The sequence below is a fragment of the Tachypleus tridentatus genome, chromosome 11, assembly GCF_004210375.1.
Source record: "Tachypleus tridentatus isolate NWPU-2018 chromosome 11, ASM421037v1, whole genome shotgun sequence".
Taxonomy (NCBI): Eukaryota; Metazoa; Arthropoda; class Merostomata; order Xiphosura; family Limulidae; genus Tachypleus; species Tachypleus tridentatus.
This window is the reverse complement of record NC_134835.1, coordinates 15,413,948-15,427,979: the sequence shown is the minus strand read 5'-3', so window position 1 is coordinate 15,427,979 and position 14,032 is coordinate 15,413,948. Positions and strand designations below refer to the sequence as shown.

Genomic DNA, 14,032 nt, shown 5'->3' with positions numbered 1-14,032 from the left:
TTATATATAAAACGAGTAAGGATTTTATTATATGTAAAACGAGTAATGATTTTATTATATGTAAAACGAGTGCTGATTTTATTATATGTAAAACGAGTGCTGATTTTATTATATGTAAAACGAGTAATGATTTTATTATATGTAAAACGAGTAATAATTTTATTATTTGTAAAACAAGTAATGATTTTATTGTATGTAAAACGAGTAATGTTTTTATTACATATAAAACAATTTATTTGAGACATGAAAAATTGATATTTTTGAACAAATAAACTTTCATAATATTTATTTACGTATTTTAATTTCACACATAATAAATTTTCAATTCAAATCCAGTAATACCTGTTGCAAACTTTATCTGTCATATATTCCAAGTAAAACCAAACTGTTTACTTGATGTTCACTGTATCCAAAGTTTCTCTTCTTGTTTAAATTGTTAAACTGAAGACAGCTTAGCGGGGAATGTTAGCGCTTTCCTTTATTATTAAACTACAAATCCATTAGCGACATTAAAAGTTTACAATAAATCTTATACAGATAATGTTGCCGTTTTTGCTGTCGATGGCCACATTACTGGCTTCTTTGTGTTGTGTATATACATATATTTACACAAGTGATGGTAACGGATCCACTTAACAATTACCACGCGCTTACCTAAATGTATACCTTTAAAGTAGACTCGCTGAACGACGCTCTTGTGAACCTACGAATTTCCCATTATATCAAAAGCTCACACCTGGAATCATTCTTCACTCACAGTGTTTTAAACATGTAGGAACATTTTATCACCCATACCGACAAAAGTATTGTATACGAGAATGGTTTAGTAAAGTGGCCATGTTTTAAAATCTACATCAGTAAAGACATGAAATTATCACCTCGTTTTATTTACGATTCATGTGGTTAAAGTCATTAACGTTCATAAATATAAACCTTGTAATGAAATTGAACAAGAATGTATGACTTTAGTCGTTTCAAAGAGTAGATCGAACAAGACTCAGAAGTAATTTATTAAAGCGGTATGTTACAAAATTACGAAAGAAATTTCTGGTACTAAAACTACAACAGGTTGTTATATTGCTTTTTATAAAAGTAAATCGTGTGTTTAGCGTGTTTCTTGAACTCATTCAATCATGTGTTAAACAACTTCGAATGTAAATTATTAATATACTAAACACATGGTTTTGTTAGTTAAACAAAGGACTACATGATTATTCATCAGGTTTAAACGGCATGTTACACACGTTCTTTAGTTGGCTGAACAAACGTGCTAAACACAACTTTGTTTCATGAAGAGAGGTTTAACACATAATTGGGTTAGACTACATCGAAATACGTAGTTTAGTTTGCTGAATAACGTGCTAAAACATACGGTATATTTATCTGAACAACGTACAGTCTTAACCGAAATGTTTTGATAGTGTTCTACACTGATGCTAATTTCCATGTGCATGGAATAGTCGATCTCGAATGGTAACAGTGAAGACAGTGTATGATCGAATGAACTAGTGCAAGTTGCTATTCTGGTCTGAGCAAATGTTTGTCAAAACGCACCTAAATACTTGTTTTGTATAAAAAAGATGTGTTTTTAGTATTATCAATGTTTTGTTTACTCTGTATTTGGTGTGCAGTCATGCCTTGTCACATGCCAGAAGTTATAAGACCTCAAGTTGTTACGTTGTCCGGAAACGGTATAAGGCAAACAGATATTGCCATTGTAACAAGACCTAATAAACTACAACAGTTACACAACACCTTTTATGACAAAAATGTGAGTAAAATCGGAAAAGACTTCAGGTATTTACTAAAGCAAGTGTTAAAATTAGGATTTGAGATCATATTTGAACAGATCTTGTCGAGTGCGTTCTAAATCATATAGTTTTATATGTGTTTTCAATACAAGATATAACAAATTAACAACATTTTCAAGGGGAACCAGTTTTATCTTTAGTCCTGTACATCTTAAATATATTCAAATAATAAGACAAACGTGATTTATACCATGAAGCTTGTTTTATAACCTGACACAAAAGAAACAGTCGAGGCTTTTAAGGAAATTTGATTTTAACTTTTAATTTTAGGTTTAAAATCTAACGTAGCCTAAACTGTAGATTCATTTATTATGTTATTGTCAAGACGTGTCAAGGTTTTTGTTTAACAATTGTTTTTAACATTGTAAGTTATGAAACATGATTCATTGCTATTTTCAGTTAATGTGAATTTCATTGACATTGGTACTGCAAAAAAACATGAAAATTGTCAACCTTTGAATGTGATAGATACCAGTAAATATTACGCTCAAACTCTTAATATCTTGATCGACGTTTTTCTGTTACAATAACACTGAAATTTTCATTTGTCCTGAAAATGTGCTCTCGCCTTGCTATTTAAACCAGTATGTCCACGCATATTAGTTCAAGAGATGTCAATAGACTTTAATAGACATTTTATACAATAACACGTTAAAGGGTTATCAAAGTTTTGGAAAAAAAAAAGTCTTACGTTATCCATGTAATGACATTATAAGTTTATTCTTTGATATTATTAAGTACGGTAAAGTTAAGCCTTAATTAAACTAAAGCCAAAACATACACAAAATGTAGGGTTAATTATATCACTCGCTAATACAGGATTAATTAATGTTAGGCCTAAAACAAGTAAGAGTATTTACAAATTTGGCATCTGCAATTAGAATTATTTTGTATTATCCTATTGATCCTGTATTTGAAGAAGTGCTGTTGTAATAAAGATAATATAGTTTGACCACAGATGTCAGGCAGGTCTCTGACAGTTTTGTAATAACTAATACATTTTATTTGATCCAACTGAATTCTGAGTTGGATTTGATAATTTCGTCCGTATAGTTTCATAAAGAACGAAGGATGAGACCATGAATTCGTCATCATATGCCACTTCACGGATTGATTCATATAAGTTTGTGTCTTATAGTATGAATGAAGGTATTCTTAAATAAAGTTTATGCACATAATCAATCCATTATATTTACAGATTTAAATTTCAAAGGCTTATGCCTTATCAAAACAGTAGTTGTTAACGAATCACAACTCAATAGGAAGCTGGATTTGTCTAGGTGAATATTATGGTAACTCTCATTCGCTGGGAGTCACGTGAAATTCTTGAACATTGAGAGTGAAGTAAGACAGTAATAACAATAGCTAGAAATAAGACACATGTTACACGATTATATCATAAGTGTTCTGTGATGTGGAGATTAAAAATGTACGTTAGCATTATTGGAATATCTAAACCTTCCAACAGTTTTAATTACACCTAATTAGTGTGTACAAATCTTTTACAGTAATCAAAGGATTTTAATAGTTTTAATCATAAAATATGTTCAGTGTGTGAAATACATAAACATGAATGTTATTCCGGTGTCTTCTGTTAGTTGGGTAACATCATTGTGTCGCCTAACAATCTAAATATTTTATTATTTTAGTAGAATACTACAGTGTAAGAATTACGGTCAGTGTTTATATCATTCATGCAGAGAATGTCCCTGGCTTTGCCTCAAAGACAAAACGTCTTAAGAATTCACCCCAATTTGCACGTTTGTGAGATATATTTATGTGAATCTTCATATGTGTGGTGGAATTCATACAATTTTAGTACTTGGGTAAAAATTAGATATATTTGAAGGTACAAAATCCCCCTCTGGCCTTGATGTTTGTTGATTTATGTCAACAATGTGTTACTGTTCACTGTTTGTGTTTTTTGTTCTTGTAGCAAAGCCACATCGGGCTATCTACTGAGCCCACCGAGGGGAATCGAACCCCTGAGTTTAGCGTTGTAAATCCGGAGACATACCGCTGTACTAGCGGGGGGCGACTATTCATTGTCAACACTACGATAAAAATATTTATATCAATCTGGTACAAAGTTTAATGATTTCTACACGCAATGTGTTACTGTTTCCTGTCAACACTGCGATAATATTTATATCAATCTGGTACAAAGTGTAATGATTTATATAAGCAATGTGTTACTGTTCCCTGTCAACACTACGATAATATTTATATCAATCTGGTACAAAGTGTAATGATTTATATAAGCAATGTGTTACTGTTCCCTGTCAACACTACGATAATATTTATATCAATCTGGTACAAAGTTTAATGATTTATATAAGTAATGTGTTACTGTTCCCTGTCAACACTACGATGATATTTATATCAATCTGGTACAAAGTTTAATGATTTATATGAGCAATGTGTTACTGTTCCCTGTCAACACTACGATAATATTTATATCAATCTGGTACAAAGTTTAATGATTTATATGAGCAATGTGTTACTGTTCCCTGTCAACACTACGATAATATTTATATCAATCTGGTACAAGGCTCATTAATTTATTTGTATCAACAATGTGTTACCGTGAACCATCAGCAATGACGAAAAAAATTTATTTTAACTCAGTACAGAGTTCACTGTTTTATCAATATCGAAAGTGCGTTAATGTGCCACGTCAGATATAATGACAACATTTATATATATATCCATCTAGTACAAAGTTAACTCATTTATTTATTTCACCAGTGTGTTACTGGGTCTTGTCAGCACTGACGATAATATTTAAATCAATCTGGTACGAAGTACTTTTATTCATTTCATCAATGTGTTCTCATCAGTGTGTTACTGTGCACTGTAAACACTCACGATAGCAAGTCTGCTGCAAACTTTTTCTTTGATTTATATTATATAAACAATGTGATACTGTGCCCTATCGGCACTTAAGATGACATTCATTCATTTATTCATTTCAACAATGTTTTACGTTACCCTATCAGCAATGAGGCTAACGTTGATAACAATCTGATATAACATTCATTCAATTCAACAATGTTTTACATTACCCTATCAGCAATGAGGCTAACGTTGATAACAATTTGATATGACATTCATTCATTTCAACAATGTTTTACATTACACTATCAGCAATGAGGCTAACGTTGATAACAATCTCATATGACATTCATTCATTTCAACAATGTTTTACATTACCCTATCAGCAATGAGGCTAACGTTGATAACAATCTGATATGACATTCATTCATTTCAACAATGTTTTACATTACCCTATCAGCAATGAGGCTAACGTTGATAACAATCTGATATGACATTCATTCATTTCAACAATGTTTTACATTACCCTATCAGCAATGAGGCTAACGTTGATAACAATCTGATATGACATTCATTCATTTCAACAATGTTTTCCTTTATTCTGTCGTCCGTGAGTGTAAAATCAATATCAGTCTGGTACGAAGCTCATTGACTTATTTATTTATACTATATGCTACCTATCATCACTTACGATATCATTTATATCATTGGGGTATGGAGTTCACTCATATAGTTGTGTCGTCAATTTGTTACCATGAAATGTCACCACTAACAATGACATTTATATCATTGTGGTATGGAGTTCACTCATACAGTTGTGACGTCAATTTGTTACCATGAAATGTCACCACTAACAATAACATTTGTATCATTGTGGTATGGTGTTCACTCATACAGCTATGTCGTCAATTTGTTACCATGAAATGTCACCACTAACAATGACAATATGGTATTAACTTCTTTTATTTGTTTAGTTCTTAAATGTGTTTTTGAGACAGATCACCCGTATAATAATATGTATATCAATCTGTTACGACGTTTATGGATTTATTTATTTCAAGAGTGTATTACTGTGACCTCGCGATGACATTTGTATCAATCTAGTATGAAGTTCATTGATTTCTTTATTTCAACAACGTCAGTTCTGACAATAATATTTACATTAATCTGATATGATATATATATTAATTTCTTTGACTAACCAAAGTGTTTTACCCTTACAACACTGACGATATTATATATATCAAAGTGATACTAAGTTCATTAATTAATTTATTTTAACAGTGTGGTACAGTGAAGTATCAGCACTGACGATAACGTTAACATTAACCTGGTATAAAGATAATTAATTCACTTCATTACTTCAATAATGCGTTTTTCCTTTTCAGCACTGCCGATAGCTTTCATATCAAACAGTCTCGAAGTTCATTGATTTCTGCAATTCAAGAATGTGTTGCTGTGCCTTTTTACCATTGACGGTCGTATTTATATCAATCTGGTATGTAGTACGTTTATTTATGTTTTTCAACGTTTTGTTACTGTCATCACTGACAATATCTTCTATATCGATCCAGTATGAATTATATGATTTATTTTTCGATAATGTGATAATGTGACATGTAAGGACTGTCGATAATATTTATATCACTCTGTCACGAAGTTTCATGGTATCTATATTTGAAAAATATGTTATTGTGACTTGGAAACAATGAAGATGACATTCACATTAATCTGGTATGAAGTTCATTTTTTATTCATTTTATGTTTGTTTTTGAATTTCGCACAAAGCTACTCGAGGGTTATCTGTGATAGCCGTCCCTAATTTAGCAGTGTAAGACTAGAGGGAAGGCAGCTAGTCATCACCACCCACCGCCAACTCTTGGGCTACTCTTTTACCAACGAATAGTGTGATTGACCGTAACATTATAACGCCCCACGGCTGAAAGGGCGAGCACGTTTGGCGCGACGGGGATGCAAACCCGCGACCCTCAGATTACGAGTCGCACGCCTTAACGCGCTTGGCCATGCCGGGCCTTTATTCATTTTAACAAAACGTTACTGTTCCCTGTCAGCACATAAGATAAAATTTATATCAAGTTTTACGAAGTTCATTGATATTTTTAAATTTCAACGATGTGTTACTGTGCCATGTTATCACAGACGATAACATTTATATCATTCTGGTACAAGGTTTATTGATTTATTTATGTTAAAAATCAGTTAGCGTGACGTATTAGCAGTGACGACAAGATCTACAGAAATCCGGAACGAAGTTCACTAATCCGTGTATTTCAACAAGCTGTGAAATCCACAGTGTTTTATTTCATTGGTGTGTTACTGTGTGATGTGAACAATGATGATAAAATTGATATCAGACTTTAAGAAGGTCATGGATTTACTAATTTTAACAATGTGTGACTTTGCCCTATCAGCACTTACATTAATACCAATCTGAAACGACCTACATTGATTGATTTATTTCATCAATGTGTTTCTCTGCGGAATTAATTATAACACGTATATTAACATGTTACGAAGTTTATTGATTTTGTTTGTATTTCTAAAATCCGTCACTGTTTCCATTCAGCAATTACGATAATATTGATATACACTGGTGTGATTTCATTGAGTTACTTATTTAACCGACGTGTTACTGTAACATGTCAACAATAACATTTATAACAATCTCGTACGAAGTTCATTGATTTATTTATTTCAAGAATGTGATATTTTGACTTGTAAACACTGACAAACATATGTATATTGATAGGGTACGAAATTCATTTAGTTATTTATGTCAACACTGTGTTAAAGTGTCTTCTCAGAACATACGAGTGCCCTGTCAGTATATCAAACATGTCATTTATATAAACCTATTACGAAGTTCATTGATTTCTTTATTTTAACACTGATCCTGACATCTATATTAATCTGGTATGACGTACCTTGATTTATTAAGTGATTAAATCCGGCCTAGTTTAGGATTTTAAAACATGTGTTTTGCACTATTTCCTGACGTAATCAAAACATTCGAGAATCAAAAGTTCATATGTTTTGATGAAAGTTTCTTGATCGTGGTTAATCACAAATATTTATATATGGTTACGATAATGTTACAAAACCGTTAAACTCGGCAGCAATGCTTAATAGAAATAAACGTATATGTATTGAACTATTTCATTGTTCTCAGCATAAGTAACGTGTGATGTCTATAGTTATACTAATGTATTCCATTTTATTATGAAGAAAATGCTTAAACGAAAATATTACGAAATACCAATGTGTTTCTACATCACATAAATGTAGATAAGTATAATGAAAATATATGAATATTACAATGCTTCATCATTTATCTCAAAAACACTCCAGACAAAGTTAGGTACCTGATGATGAATAATGGTTGAAACAGGTCGAGCGTGTTAAAATACTGTGTTGTATAAGTCCTTGGTAAACGTGTTAAGATACTGTGTTGTATAAGTCCTTGGTAAACGTGTTAAGATACTGTAGTGAATAAGTCCTTGGTAAACGTGTTAAGATACTGTAGTGAATAAGTCCTTGGGAAACGTGTTAAGATACTGTGTTGTATAAGTCCTTGGTAAACGTGTTAAGATACTGTGTTGAATAAGTCCTTGGTAAACGTGTTAAGATACTGTAGTGAATAAGTCCTTGGTAAACGTGTTAAGATACTGTGTTGAATAAGTCCTTGGTAAACGTGTTAAGATACTGTAGTGAATAAGTCCTTGGTAAACGTGTTAAGATACTGTGTTGAATAAGTCCTTGGTAAACGTGTTAAGATACTGTAGTGAATAAGTCCTTGGTAAACGTGTTAAGATACTGTAGTGAATAAATCTTTGGTAACCGTGTTAAGATACCGTGTTTTATAAATCTTTGATAACCATGTTAAGATACTATCTTTTATAAATCTTTGGTAACCGTGTTAAGATAATTATGGAATTATGGAATATTATGGTCAGTGAATATAAGTCACCATGGAATATTATGGTCAGTGAATATAAGTCACCATGGAATATTATGGTCAGTGAATATAAGTCACCATGAAATATTATGGTCAGTGAATATAAGTCACCATGGAATATTATGGTCAGTGAATATAAGTCACCATGGAATATTATGGTCAGTGAATATAAGTCACCATGGAATATTATGGTCAGTGAATATAAGTCACCATGGAATATTATGGTCAGTGAATATAAGTCACTATGGAATATTTCGTATAAAAACGTTGTTTCAGATTTTCCAATACTCATATCACAATAGTGGAAGTCTGTAATAACTTGGTGTTCATTGTCCACAGGGCTTCAAACGGAAAGAGTTTGGTTGAAACATGTGCTAAAGGTGTTATACGTTAGTAATAACAAATGTAATAACAAATAGACGGTTATTACGTCGCGCTCCAAGAGAGCGCTTTAATGCTGTGTTCCTGTGTTTTATTGTCTCCTTGTCACCAAACCAAGTGCTCAGACTCTGAAGTCGCATTATTCCGAACAAAGCTAGTTATATTAAGAATTATGAAATAAGGCGTTTCAGAAGTTTCCACTATTATTGTTATGCAACTTCTATATTTCACAGGTACTTCGAAGTAACATTCAACTAAAGACTTACACATAAAAGACGGAGAGAGAGAGAGATCGTTGATAAATACATGACACAGTTTTACAAGAAGATCCAGGTATACTCATTGTAAAATTGACTTTCATCTGCGCTCTAAGTCGGTAGCTTGCTCTGACCAAAGAAAATATTAATTATCATCGTGATGTCAGACATGTCTAGAGTCAAGAACGCAGTACCCTAGAGTATTAGACGATACGTAATTTGTTTTGTTCAGACATGTCTAGAACACAGTACCCTAGAGTGTTAGACGATATGATATTTGTTTTGTTTTGGAGAAACGTTCATACAGCTGCAAGTGTTATACAACACATTGGACTCTTTGCTTTGAGCTAAAACCTATTAATAATTACTGAGTATCAGATGATTAACAATGTATTAATAACTACTGACTGTCAGATCACTGACAGTGTATTAATAGCTATTCACTACTAGACGACCGACAATGTATCAATAGCTAGTGACAACAGGATGACTGACAATATATTAACAGCTAATGACTACAAGATGACTGAAAATCTATAAATAACTAATGACTGGAAAGCGACTAATAATGTAATAATATTTACAGACAATGTATTAATGACAACTGACTACCAGCTGATTAACAATGTATTAATAGCTAGTGAATACAATGTCACTGACAATGTATTAATAGCTAGTGAATACAATATCACTGACAATGTATTGATAGCTAGTGAATACAATATCACTGACAATACATTAATACCTAGTGAATACAATATCACTGACAATGTATTAATAGCTAGTGAATAGAATATCACTGACAATGCATTAATAGCTATTGAATACAATATCACTTACAATGCATTAATACCTAGTGAATACAATATGACTGACAATGCATTAATAGCTAGTGAATACAATATCATGACAATGTATTAATAGCTAGTGAATACAATATCACTGACAATGCATTAATAGCAAGTGAATACAATACGAATATCACTGACAATGCATTAATAGCAAGTGAATACAATACGAATATCACTGACAATGCATTAATAGCTAGTGAATACAATATCACTGACAATATATTAATAGCAAGTGAATACAATATCACTGACAATATATTAATAGCTAGTGAATACAATATCACTGACAATGCATTAATAGCTAGTGAATACAATATCACTGACAATGCATTAATAGCTAGTGAATACAATATCACTGACAATGCATTAACAGCAAGTGAATACAATACGAATATCACTGACAATGCATTAATTGCTAGTGAATACAATATCACTGACAATGCATTAATAGCTAGTGAATAAAATATCACTGAGAATGTATTAATAGCTAGTGAATACAATATCACTGACAATGTATAAATAGCTAGTGAATACATTATCACTGACAATGTATTAATAGCTAGTGAATACAATATCACTGACAATATATTAATAGCTAGTGAATATATTATCATTGACAATGCATTAGTAGGTAGTGAATACAATATCACTGACAATGCATTAATAGCTAGTGAATACAATATCACTGACTATGCATTAATTGCTAGTGAATACAATATCACTGACAATGCATTAATAGCTAGTGAATAAAATATCACTGAGAATGTATTAATAGCTAGTGACCACCATATGACAAACAATGTATTAATAGCTAGTGACTGCAAGATTGAGTGAAAATGTATTAATAGCTACTGACTATTAGGTGATTGACAATGTACTATTAGCTACTAACTAACAGATGACTGACAAAGTATTAATAGCTAGTGAATACAACATCACTGAAAATGTATTAATAGCTAGTGAATACAATATCACTGAAAATGTATTAATAACTAGTGAATAATAATAATAATATAGTATGACTCCAGGTCTACAAATGAGTACAAAATAAAATGATAACAGCATAATGGAGTTACTTCATACTATTAATATTTTATATATGTTCTCATTAGTAGACCTTGAGTCATTGTACTGTTACCATTTTATTCATTTTCACGTTAGTAGATCTGGAGTCATATTATATTATTATCATTTTAAACATGTTATAATTAGTAGACCTAGAGTCACATTATATTATTATTATTTTATATACTTTCTCATTTGTAGATCTGGAGTCACTTTATACCATTATTATTTTATATACTTTCTCACTAGTGGATCTGGAGTCACTTTATACTATTATTATTTTATATATGTTCTCATTAGTGGACCTAGAGTCATATTATACTATTATCCTTTTATTTATGTTCTCGCTACTAGACATGGAGTCATATTATATTATTATAATTTTATACATATTTTCATTAGTAGACCTGGAGTCACATTATACTGTTATTGTTTTATACATGTTCCCAATAATAAATCTGTAGTCACTTTATACTATTATTATTTTATACACGTTCCTAATAATAAATCTGGAGGCACATTATACTGTTATCATTTCATTCATGTTTTTGTTAGTAGACCTGGATTCATATTATATTATTCTCATTTTATACATATTATGATTAGTAGACCTGAAGTCACTTTATACTGTTATTATTTTATTTATGTTCTCATTAGTAGACATGGACTCACATTATACTGTTATTATTTTATACATGTCCTCAATAACAGATCTGGAGTCACATTATGGATTATACTCTTATTTATGTTCTCAATTATACACCTGAGGTCACTTTATATTATTATTACTTTATCGTGTTCTCATCAGTAGACCTTCAGTCATATTATACTATTATCATTTTATACATGTTCTAATTATTAGACCTGGAGCCACGTTAGTTAGTTAGAGCAGATACTTGGAGATTATTTGGAAGGAAAAACGTCTTCTGGCGACATATTTGTTTCTCTAAAATAAGAAGAATAGACTTAGTATCACTTCTTTATAAGAAAAAGTGCTTCTTTAGACGCAACTCCTTCCTGGAGGCAAGGGAGCAGACTTTGAGTGACTGCTTTAAAAGAAGAGGACTGCTTCTGTAGACGTAATTCTTTCCTTGTATTAAGTGAACAGACTTTGAGTGACTGCTTTAAAAGAAGAGGACTGCTTCTGTAGACATAATTCTTTCCTTGCGTCAAGTGGTGAACAGACTTTGTGTGACTGCTTTAAAAGAAGGGGAGTGCTTCTGTAGACATAATTCTTTCCTTGTATTAAGTGAACAGACTTTAAGTGACTATTCTATAGACATAATTTTCTCCTTGTGTCAAGTTAACAGAGTCTGAGTGACTGCTTTAAAGAAAAGAGGACTGCTTCTGTAGACATAATTCTTAACCTGTATCAAGTGAACAGACTTTGTGTGACTGCTTTAAAAGAAGGAGAGTGCTTCTGTAGACATAATTCTTAACAAGCTAAGACTGAAAGGTAAAAGACATAAGTTACACACAAGCAGTGCATGATGTGTCAGAAAACAAACTACATTTATATTTCTTCCAGAAATTTCAGATAGTTAACTTCATTATTCCAGAATAACTTATTAAAACTTTTGTTTGTTTACTTCCGTAAGAGCTAAGTTACTTTGTACAATCTGCCGTGTCCACAGCGGGGAATGAAACCCCGAATCTTAGAGTTTTAAGTTTGTGAACTTATCGCTGTCCTTTATTATAACAATAGTAATGAATGCAAGAGTTAATACTCATACAAAAATAGACTATCAAAATACGGAACTCTACATTCCATATATTTTTACCTGACATTACATTTAGACATTTTGTAAGGAAAACATTTCTCACTTGAAGGTAACACGTACAGATTGTACAAGATATGTATATATACATATATTATTTAAAAGATCGATTGATGAGTTACGTGATAAAGATGCAAAATCGTAAGCCTCAGGTGAAAACATTTTTCAAAGCGACCAATATTTTTTCGTTAAATTCGGTGCGGTGTTCTGGTTCAAGAAATACTCAGCGACTCAACGTTTCCATTGAAACCACACTGGACCCACAGCTGCCAACCCGTGAATAAGGGACATATGGTTTTGAGGATATTTTTTTTTTCTTTTCCCACGCAAAATTCCTCTTTGCTATTTCAAGCTAACCCATATGACTGAGAACTCAGACTAGGTTTTGCGGGTAGGGGTATACAAGCAGGACTCTGTCAAGGCTCCAGTAGGGTTAAGAAAAAAGAACTTCATTCAGTAGAGGGCCCAGCTAAAGCAAGACCAGCCTGCAGTGCTATTTTGGGTCTCTGGAACAGAAAGTTGAAATGTATCTAAAGATGACTGAGAGTCGAAGTAAGTGAGTTGTATTTCTGGATGAGAAAGTGAACAGTCGCTAGAAAGCACCTGCTGGCGTTTGAACCAAAAGGTCTTGAAAATAGAAGTCTGGATGTTGATCGATATCGATATTTGTAATTTTTAACCTTCAGTTGTGTAAGATATGAGTATATTCCTTTGTACGTAAGTAATGCATAGGTGTTTTCACGCTTCTTGAATTCAACAAACAATGTTGGTTTGAAATCGACCGTTTTTGGTCGTTTTTGAAAATTCAGTCTTCCTGCAGACGCGAGACGTAAAGGTTCGTTTGTGTTTTCATGAAAATATTTGTACTTCCAAAACCTAGTGATATTGAAGTTAGAAGTGAGATAATACTTCCTAACACTTGTTTTTCTTAATAATGCAACACATTTAATTTTCTAGCCTGCTGTTCAAGCGTAAGGATTATTGTTGTAGGATCATGGACTACAATAGAAATAAATTTTCTGTTATGTGTAATAACCAGAGTCAGTGTAGTGATACTGTACCGTATTTATCTAATACG

General features: G+C 32.0%; 1 protein-coding gene across 2 annotated transcripts in view; it reads left to right on the top strand.

Moving 5' to 3' along the window:
* The first annotated feature begins 13,329 nt into the window (after window positions 1-13,329).
* The window catches only part of LOC143231683 (neuropilin and tolloid-like protein 2), a 424,980-nt gene continuing 424,277 nt past the window's right edge, over window positions 13,330-14,032 (top strand). Inside the window, exon 1 of one of the 2 annotated variants that reach the window (XM_076466271.1) lies at window positions 13,330-13,506. The gene's annotated coding sequence lies outside the window, so the exon portion shown is untranslated. Of the gene's footprint in view, window positions 13,790-14,032 lie in introns of both variants that reach the window. The other variant, XM_076466270.1, reaches the window with a different exon arrangement.